Source organism: Etheostoma spectabile, chromosome 8 (assembly GCF_008692095.1).
Source record: "Etheostoma spectabile isolate EspeVRDwgs_2016 chromosome 8, UIUC_Espe_1.0, whole genome shotgun sequence".
In the NCBI taxonomy this organism is placed as follows: Eukaryota; Metazoa; Chordata; class Actinopteri; order Perciformes; family Percidae; genus Etheostoma; species Etheostoma spectabile.
The window spans coordinates 27,024,592-27,034,493 of NC_045740.1; the positions used below are offsets into that span (position 1 = coordinate 27,024,592).

The 9,902-nt window shown below is 49.2% G+C and overlaps 1 protein-coding gene across 1 annotated transcript in view; it reads right to left on the minus strand.

Moving 5' to 3' along the window:
• Positions 1-9,902, minus strand: part of mapk8ip1a (mitogen-activated protein kinase 8 interacting protein 1a) — a 46,461-nt gene that overhangs the window by 11,813 nt on the left and 24,746 nt on the right. The window lies entirely within an intron of this gene.

The window sequence follows — 9,902 nt, forward strand, 5'->3', positions numbered from 1 at the left end:
GAGGGCTGTGTTGTCTGGAGCTTTGTGCTCTGGTAGTGTCTCCCATGGCCAAGTGGGCTCAGGGGAGGGGCCAGCAAAAAGAATGGTTCAAATCCTATGGAAGAAAGGAAGGGATCGAGGGAACTGCCCGGAGGAGAGCGGGCCCCCGTCTGGAGCCAGGCCCAGACGGCGGGCTCGTCAGCGAGCGCCTGGTGGCCGGGTTTGCCACGGAGCCCGGTCGGGCACAGCCGAAAAAGCTAAGTGGCACTCTCTCTCCATCTCATGGGCCCACCACCTGTGGGAGGAACCAGTGGGGTCGGGTGCGCTGCCACACGGTGGCGGCGAAGGTCAGGGGTTGACGGACCAGACCCGGGGGCAGAGGCTGGCTCTGGGGGACGTGGAATGTCACTCTCTGTGGCGGAAGGAGCTGGAACTTGTGCGGGAGGTGGAGCGCTACCAGTTGATCTGGTGGGGCTACCTCTACGCACAGTCTCGGTTCTGGAACCATACTCTGGATAGGGGTTGGACTCGTCCTAATCGGAGTTGCCAGGGTGTGAGGCGCGGGCGGGTGTGGGGATACTCACAAGTCCCGGCTGAGCGCCGCTGCGTTGGAGTTTACCCCGGTGGACGAGAGGGTCGCCTCTACGGCCTGCGGTGATGGGGGGAAAACTCTGACTGTTGTTGTGGTATGCACCAAACAAGAGTCGGAGAGTATCGCCCTTCTACCTGTATGGAGTCCTGTATGGGGCTCCAGTAGGGGACTCCATAGTTCGCTGGGGGATTTCAACGCACACATGGGTGGATGAGGAGAACTTGGAGACGGTGATTGGGAGGAACGGCTCCGATTATGAACCAGAGTGGTTGTCTGTTGTTGGACTTCTGTGCTAGTCATGGATTGTCCATCACAAACACCATGTTCGAACATGGGATGCTCATAAGTGTACGTGGGTACCGGACACCCTAGGCCAAAGGTCAATGATCGATTTTATAACCGTTTCATCTGATCTGAGGCCGTATGTTTGGACACTCGGGTGAAGAGAGGGCAGAGCTGTCAACTGATACCATCTGGTGGTTGAGTTGGGTCAGGGGATGGGGGAGGACTCTGGACACACCTGGTAAGCCCAAACGCGTAGTGCGGGTTAAATTGGGAACGTCTGGAGGAGCCCTGTCCGACGGACTTTCAATTCACACCTCCGGCGGAGCTTTTCGGGCATCCCTGTGGAGGCTGGGGGCATTGAACCTGAGTGGACAATGTTCAAAGTTTCCATTGCTGAGGCTGCGGCGGCGAGCTGCGGTCTTAGGGTCTTAGGTGCCTCAAGGCGGTAACCCACGAACACCCTGGTGGACACCGGGGGTCAGGGAAGCCGTCCGACTGAAGAAGGAGTCCTTCCGGGATATGTTATCCCGGAGGACTCCAGAGGCAGTTGCAAGGTACCGATGGGCCCGAAGGGCGGCAGCCTCTGCCGTGACAGAGGCAAAGCAGCGGGTGTGGGAGAAGTTCGGAGAAGACATGGAGAAGGACTTTCGGTCGGCACCAAGGTGCTTCTGGAAAACCGTTCGCCACCTCAGGAGGGGGAAGCGAGGAATCCCCCTCCTGGGAGTGGGGAGAAATTGTGGGAGGTGCTGCGGGAGTATGGGGTGAGGGGGTCCCTTCTCAGGGCCATCCAATCACTGTACGACCAAAGCGAGAGCTGTGTCCGGGTTCTCGGCAGTAAGTCGGACTCGTTCCAGGTGAGGGTTGGCCTTTGCCAGGGCTGCGCTTTGTCACCAATCCTGTTTGTAATATACAGTATATGGACAGGATATCGAGGCATAGTGGGGCGGGGAGGGGTTGCAGTCGGTGGGTTGGGACGCATCGCTGCTTTTTGCAGATGATGTGGTCCTGATGGCATCGTCGGTTCTGTGACCTTCAGCACTCACTGGATCGGTTCGCAGCCGAGTGTGAAGCGGCTGGGTGAGGATCAGCAACCTCTAAATCTGAGGCATGGTTCAGCAGGAAACACGCCGAGGACGGTTTCTTGCGGGTAGGGAGTGAGTCCTTACCCCAAGTGAAGGAGTTTAAGTACCTTGGGGTCTGTTCGCGAGTGAGGGAACCATGGAGCGTGAGATTGGTCGGAGAATCGGAGCAGCGGGTGCGGTATTACATTCTGTGTATCGCACCGTTGTGACGAAAAGAGAGCTGAGCCAGAAGGCAAAGCTCTCGATCTACCGGGAATTTTCGTTCCTACCCTCACCTATGGTCATGAAGGCTGGGTCATGAACGGAAAGAACAAGATCCAGGGTACAAGCGGCCGAAATGGGTTTCCTAGGAGGGTGGCTGGGTCTCCCTTAGAGATAGGGGGAGAAGCTCGGTCATCCGAGAGGAGCTCGGAGTAGAGCCGCGTGCCCTTGCGTCGAAGGAGCCAGTTGAGGTGGTCGGCGCATCTGGTAAGGATGCCTCCTGGGCGCCTCCTAGGGAGGTGTTCCAGGCACGCCACTGGGAGGAGGCCTCGGGGAAGACCCAGGACTAGGTGGAGAGATATAATCCACTGGCCTGGGAACACCTCGGGATCCCCAGTCGAGCGGTTGATGTGGCTGCGGAAAGGGAAGTTTGGGGTCCCTACTGGAGCTGTGCCCCCGCGACCCAATACTGGATAAGCGGATGAAGATGGAGGATGATGGATGGATAGTTTTTTTTTCTCATTTATTACAATGTTTTTGGTTCTTTTTCAATGCTTTTGTTTTCACCTTCACAACATTTTTGGGCCTTTTTGTCACTGTTTTTAACCACTTTTATGATTATTTTTTATTTTTTCATTTTTTGTCACAGTTTTTTCGTGTTTTTGCCGGCTTTCCAATGTTTTTGTTGCTTTTACGACGTTTTTGTCATTATTCCAAAGTTTTGGCGCTTTTTTCTTGATGGTTAAGGAACTTTTTTGCTGGGAGCTGAAAAGGGACCAAACTGGAGTAAGAAGGCTCTATGAGCGTGCAATAACACAGTCAATATATTTGGAATAAAACTTCTAACATTTAATGAACTACCCCATGAGCTTGGCACATGTGTACAACTCATGATACTGCTTTGTGACAGAAGTGAGCTCAGCCATGTTAAAAGGAATCTGTATGATTACCTTGCTTCTTTGTTTCCTCTCTCTCTTTCTCTCTCTCATACTTGGGTTCTTCTCTCATTGGCTGACTGATAGACCGCTCTGCATCGTGTCATCATTGTGCTCGTTGTAACCGTGCAAGCAGTCCTGAGGCTGACCAACTCCAATTGAGCGTGTTTTCAACCCACCAGAGTGTACTTAAAAGAGTCATAATTTACCCGCTGTAGCTTCACTCTTTGGTACCGTCTGAGCAGCCACACAATCTCTCTGAGTGACATAGTTGGTGCTATACACCTCAGTGTTATTGTCCCTTTTTCTCCCCCTGCATGGACCTTTGACTTAGTAGAGTCCATCTGTTTTTTCATATGCCAAGGCAGAGGGTTGGACCGTTCTGGACGTTCACAGAGGGAGTCGGAGTTCCCTCCCCCTCTTCTTCTCTGATGTCAGGGTGGTTCGGTGGATAGAGAGGATGCAGGGGCCCTGGTGGGGGGGCCCTCTGTGTCTGAGCTCAGTGACATTCGTGTGCCACCCCCCGCTGCTGGACCGCGAGAGGATAGGGGGGTTGTCTTGGGGCTGTCATGGTTTTGGCCTAAGGACACAAATATGGGACACTGGTTAGATAAACAAGAGTCATTCTTGAACTTTGCTAACTGTTTTAGGAATAAAAACACAGACAAAGTTTTTTAGGACCCACTCATATGTAAAATACGCTGTATTAGTGTATTTATACATACTTGGTGCAACTCATCGTTCATCAGTTTGGATACCACGTTGTGTTATATTTTGTTTTTGGTGAGGACAGCCCTAACATTAGGCTGATACGTCAGCCGTTGGAAAGTGTGTCTGAACTCAAGACGTTTTCTGTTGTCTTGGACTGATGATATTTGGACTCCGTTTTTCTCGGACTGCCATTGGACTAGCCAAATATTCTAGTTGGTCTCGACCGAGTACAGCATTCTATGCTTTTGTTCTTGAGTAACTTCCTCCTTCAAAACAAAACTGTTGAGAAGCGTGCTCGTTCAGAAAACAGGTATTAGTTCAATCATTTCATTATGAATCTTCGGACAATTCATAAGTACGAGACAGGGAACATTTCCAATTTATAATAAGTAATAATATGGTCTATTTACTATAGGTGTTACTCTGCACTAGCTTTTGATTATTAAAAATATAAAGCAAAACTATTACATTCTCAACATATAAAATTATAAACAAGTAAGTAGAGGGTCTTAGGAGGAATCTTTTTTTCTATCTCGGTATTGGTTGCAACTTTTTGTATTGGTCTGACTTGGACTCAAACCTCTTGGACTTGGTCTTGACTCGGTCTCAACTAGTCCTGGTCTTGGACTGTCTTGGACTCGCAAAGGTGGACTCGACTACAGCCCGGGGGCTCATTTATAAAACTCTGCGTAGTTTCTATTCTGAAATATTCTGGGCGCCAAATCAAAATTCTGATTAATAACACCATGTGCGGCGCACACCCGTGCAGATCTTCTCGTTACAATACGGTGTGACTTATGCGGCCGTGCACGAGCCTCATGCTCCCCCCAATGAGGAAAAAACATGTTCATGATAGTGAAATCAAGGTGCTCTTGCTAATCTTCGAGCAATGCCAAATCTGTAATGCTGTTGAGTGGTTGCAAATACACAGGCATTTGGGAACTCTAGGGCTTTTTATTGTCCCAATAGGTTAATTAAGTCAGAAATGGTAGTGGATTAGAGTCATATTGGCTTCATCAGGGTATTAAGTGGCGCAGGTGTGTTGGATGCAGGCTGTGCATGGAAATCCATGTGATATTGGTGTTACCATTTGAGGTCATAAAACGCAGTCTACCAAGCCGTGGGAATAGTACGACCATCCACACGTACGGCAAAGGTTGTGGAAAATGGGCACCATATTAAGCATAGAAATCTTTGGTAACCCATTCTGCGACAAATGTTGCCACTGCAAATTCACTCTGACATGCAACTTTTTCTTGCGTAACATTTTTATCAATGAGGTCAGCAGTAGATTAGGACTATATATATGCAGCAGCAGCAAAGACATCACTGCAAAAAGTGGAATAGACTACGTGGTGGAGGTTACATTAATGTATAGGATATAAATAAAGTCAAACTCCATTAATGCGCAGTAGGCAAATAGAAACAGAACAACACGCTGGAGTTAAGAAGAGAGAGAAACTCGCACTGGCACACATACATACAGTGTTTCGCTGTGGCATGTGTTTTTGGGGTTAGGGTTAGGTTGGGGTGTTTGGGTTTTACTGTGTTGTTTCAGTATAAGCGACATTTCTCCAATTGAAGGGTTGGGCGTTGTAGTGTGGTGGTCAAACCACTGTACATAACCTGCACTCTGTCATCAATCCTGTTTTCAGCAGGCAGCACAAAAAACCCAAAGTTAGGAATAGCTGATGAACATGTGTCACATGCACCACTTAAAGTGTCAAATATTTCCATAAGAGGTAGTGGAAGATTAAAAACAATTAAAGCTGCAAGCAGTGATGGAGGGCCCTAGCTAACACTGCGCGAGGCGGGGTGTCTGGACGAGCTCTCCATTGCGACCCGCGCATTTGCGCGTCCCTCACCGCTGAAAATCGTCGGCAATGAAAAGGGAACTCCCGCGGTTCAATGATACTCACACAAGTCTATACATCTTACAAGTCGTATCTGTGAAAGGGGGCGTGGCGCAATGAGGGGAGGCGGGTCAAACATCACCCACTGAAAAAGGACTCTCTGCTGAGTTCATTGATACCTGACAAAAGACTATACATCTACAGGTCATTATTGTGAAAGGGGGCGTGGCCGCATCATGGGGGGAGGGTCAAAATACTCCAATAAAAAAGGAGTCTCTGCTGAGTTCAATGACACCGCCACAAGAGTTAAACGGTTAAAGTATGGAAGGGGGCGTGGTCTGAGGACTGGGTGGTATAATATAGGGGCCGCCTCAGTGTACATGGACCACACATTCTAAGTTTCATGTAAATGGATGATGTTTTCATATAGGGCATATTTCTGTTGCCAGATGGTGGCGCTATCCCCAAAAGTCCCTATTGGTCGTAGGTGTCTCAGGCCGGTTCTTGGGTTTGTGGGGAATTTCAAGCGATACGACAACGTACACTGTAGTCTGACGGCCAATTTCATCACATCGCTAAACACTCAAAATGGCCGTCATGCACGCACCACCGTATGACGTATGAAGTTTTCTTTTAATAACTTTTCATGGTTAACATCTTAGGATGATACACACCAAGTTGGAGAGATGATCGGATGAATCTCTAGGGTTAGGGTTAAGTAGGGGGCGCTATGACTTTGAGCCAATAGCGGCATGTAGATGTCGTCAAGGGCTGACTCTGATGAATCGGTGAAAGTTTCGAGCCATTTGGATCATGTAAGGAAGCAAACAACGGGACTTAGGACAACAACGGGAAAGTGGGTTTAGGAAAATAACAACAGGATGGTTTGGTGGTGGCGTAGGTGTTAGGGTTTAGGAAAGCAATAAACGGTTGGGTTTAGGAAAGCAAACGGGAATTGGGACAACAAGGGAAAGTGGGTTTAGGAAAATAACAACAGGATGGTTTTGGTTGGGCTAGGGTTAGGGTTAGGGTGTGGGGCTAGGGTTAGGGTTAGGGTTAGGGTTGAGGTTTAGGAAAGCAATAGACGTGTGGGTTAGGAAAGCAATAACGGGACTTGGTACAACAACGGGAAAGTTGGGTTTAGGAAAATAACAACAGGATGGTTTCGGTTGGGCTAGGGTTAGGGTTAGGGTTAGTGGGTTAGGGGGTTAGGGTTAGGGGTTAGGCTTAAGGGTTAGGATTAGGGTTTAGGTTTAGGAAAGCAACAGACGGTTGGGTTTAGGAAAGCAATAACGGGACTTGGGACAACGGGAAGGTTGGGTTTAGGAAAATAACAACAGGATGGTTTCGGTTGGGCTAGGGTTACGGTTAGGGGCGTTAGGGTTAGGGTTAGGGGGTTAGGGTTAGGGTTGAGGTTTAGGAAAGCAATAGACGGTTGGGTTCAGGAAAGCAATAACGGGACTTGGGACAACAACGGGAAGGTTGGGTTTGGGAAATTAACAACAGAATGGTTTTGGTTGGGCTAGGGTTAGGGTTAGGGTTTGGGGCTAGGGTTAGGGTTAGGGTTAGGGTTTAGGAAAGCAAAATACGGTTGGGTTTAGGAAAGCAATAACGGGACTTGGGACAACAACGGGAAAGTTTGGTTTAGGAAAATAACAACAGGATGGTTTTGGTTGGGCAAGGGTTAGGGTTAGGGGCTAGGGTTAGGGTTAGGGTTTAGGACAGCAATAGACGGTTGGGTTAGGAAAGCAATAACGGGACTTGGGACAACAACGGAAAAGTTGGGTTTAGGAAAATAACAGGATGGTTTTGGTTGGGCTAGGGTTAGGGTTAGGGGGGTTAGGCTTAGGGGTTAGGCTTAGGGTTAGGGTTTAGGTTTAGGAAAGCAATAGATGGTTGGGTTTAGGAAAGCAATAACGGGACTTGGGAAAACGGGAAGGTTGGGTTTAGTAAAATAACAACAGGTTGTTTTCGTTCTGGCCAGGGTTAGGGTTAGGGGCGTTAGGGTTAGGGTTGAGGTTTAGGAAAGCAATAGACGGTTGGGTTTAGGAAAGCAATAACGGGACTTGGGACAACTATGGGAAGGTTGGGTTTAGGAAATTAACAACAGAATGGTTTTGGTTGGGCTAGGGTTAGGGTTAGGGGCGTTAGGGTTAGGGTTGAGGGTTTATGAAAGTAATAGACGGTTGGGTTAGGAAAGCAATAAACGAGACTTGGGACAACACGGGAAGTTGGGTTTAGGAACAAAAACAGGAGGGTTGGTTGGGCTAGAGTTAGGGGCGTTAGGGCAGGTTTAGGAAGCAATAGACGGGTTGGGTTAGGAAAGCATAACGGACTTGGGACAACGGGAAGGTTGGGTTTAGGAAAAAAAACAAAGGATGGTTTCGTTGGGCTAGAGTTAGGTTAGGGGCGTTAGGGTAGGTTAGGGGGTTAGGGTTAGGTTGAGGTTTAGGAAAGCAATCGACGGTTGGGTTCAGGGAAGCAATAACGGACGGGGACAACAACGGTAAGGTTGGGTTTAGGAAATTAACAACAGAATGGTTTGTTGGGGCTAGGGTTAGGGTTAGGGTTAGGGGCGTTAGGGTTAGGGTTTATGAAAGTAATAGTGGTTGGGTTTAGGAAAGCAATAACGGGACTTGGGACAACAACGGGAAGGTTGGGTTTAGGAAAATAACAACAGGGGTTTAGTTGGGCTAGGGTTAGGTTAGGGTTGGGGCTAGGGTTAGGTTAACAACAACGGGGACAACAAACGGGAACGTAGGGTTAGGGTTAGAGGGTTAACCCTACGTTCCGTTGTTGTGCTGCGCTCTACTCTAAACCTAACCCAGGTTGGGTCGCCCTGCCATGCTACATATGTGTACCAAGTTTGTGAGTCTACGTTAAACGCAAGCAGGGGCCTCGAGCCGCTGCGGCGCTCGGGCCTCCTAATAATAATTCCTTCAGTTCCAATAGGGCCTTCGCCGGTTGGCGCTCGGGCCCTAATAATAATAAAGAATAATTCCTTCAGTTCCAATAGGGCTTTGCCGCTGTCGGTGCTCGGGCCCTAATAACAAAAGAAAAGCATATATGGACTTAAATACATCGGTGGACAAAAACGTTCCAAAAATATGCTAATGTTGCCCCTGGGTCAGGATGTGGGTGTATACATATTTTGCTAAAACACTCCCCATTACAACTTTACAAGACAATATAATGTCATCTGTAACCTCCTGTGGTCCTCGGGTCAATTTGACCATTTTCAAAACTTCTATATCAGAAATTAACAAATCAAAAAATAACAAACGTAAAAAAAGCCCCGGACAAAAAAACTTGGAAAAAAACTGACAAAAAACATTGAGAAAAGCTCAAAACTCAGATGATAAAAAAGTGACAAAACGTTCCAACAAAGTTTGACCAGAAAAACAAATGGTCAACGGGAAGACAACACAAGGGTTAGGTGTTTCAGCATGTTCTGCTGCCAAATTAGGCTAATGCAGGTTTAAACCCAAATGGCCAGGTAGTTATTAGGGTATGTAATGATTTTTCTGGCAAAGTGGTCTCAGGGGAGGGGCCAGACAAAGAATGGTTCAAAAATCCTATGGAAGAACAAGGAAGGGATCGAGGGACCCTGCCCGGAGGAAGCCCGGGGCCCCCGTCTGGAGCCAGGCCCAGGCGGGCTCGTCAGCGAGAGCCTGGTGGCCGGGTTGCCACGGAGCCCGGCGGGCACAGCCGAAAAAAGCTACGTGGCACCTCTTCTCCATCTCATGGGCCCACCACCTGTGGGAGGAACCAGTGGGGTCGGGTGCGCTGCCACATCGGTGGCGGCGAAGGTCAGGGGCTTCGACGGACCAGACCCGGGCGGCAGAGGCTGTCTGCTGGTACGTGGAATGTCACCTCTCTGTGGCGGAAGGAGCTGGAACTTGTGCGGGAGGTGGAGCGCTACCAGTTGATCTGGTGGGGCGTACCTCTACGCACATTCGTTCTGGAACCATACTCCTGGATAGGGGTTGGACTCTGTCCTACTCCGGAGTTGCCCGGTTGTAGGCAGCCGGGCGGGGTGTGGGGATACATCACAAGTACCCGCGCTGAGCGCCGCTGCCGTTGGAGTTTACCCCGGGGTACTAGATGGTCCGCCTCACGGCCTGCGGTGATGGGGGGGAAAACTCTGACTGTTGTTTGTGCGTATGCACCAAACAAGAGTTCGGAGTATTCGCCCTTCTACCCTGTATGGAGTCCTGTATGGGGCTCCAGTAGGGGACTCCATAGTTCTGCTGGGGGATTTCAA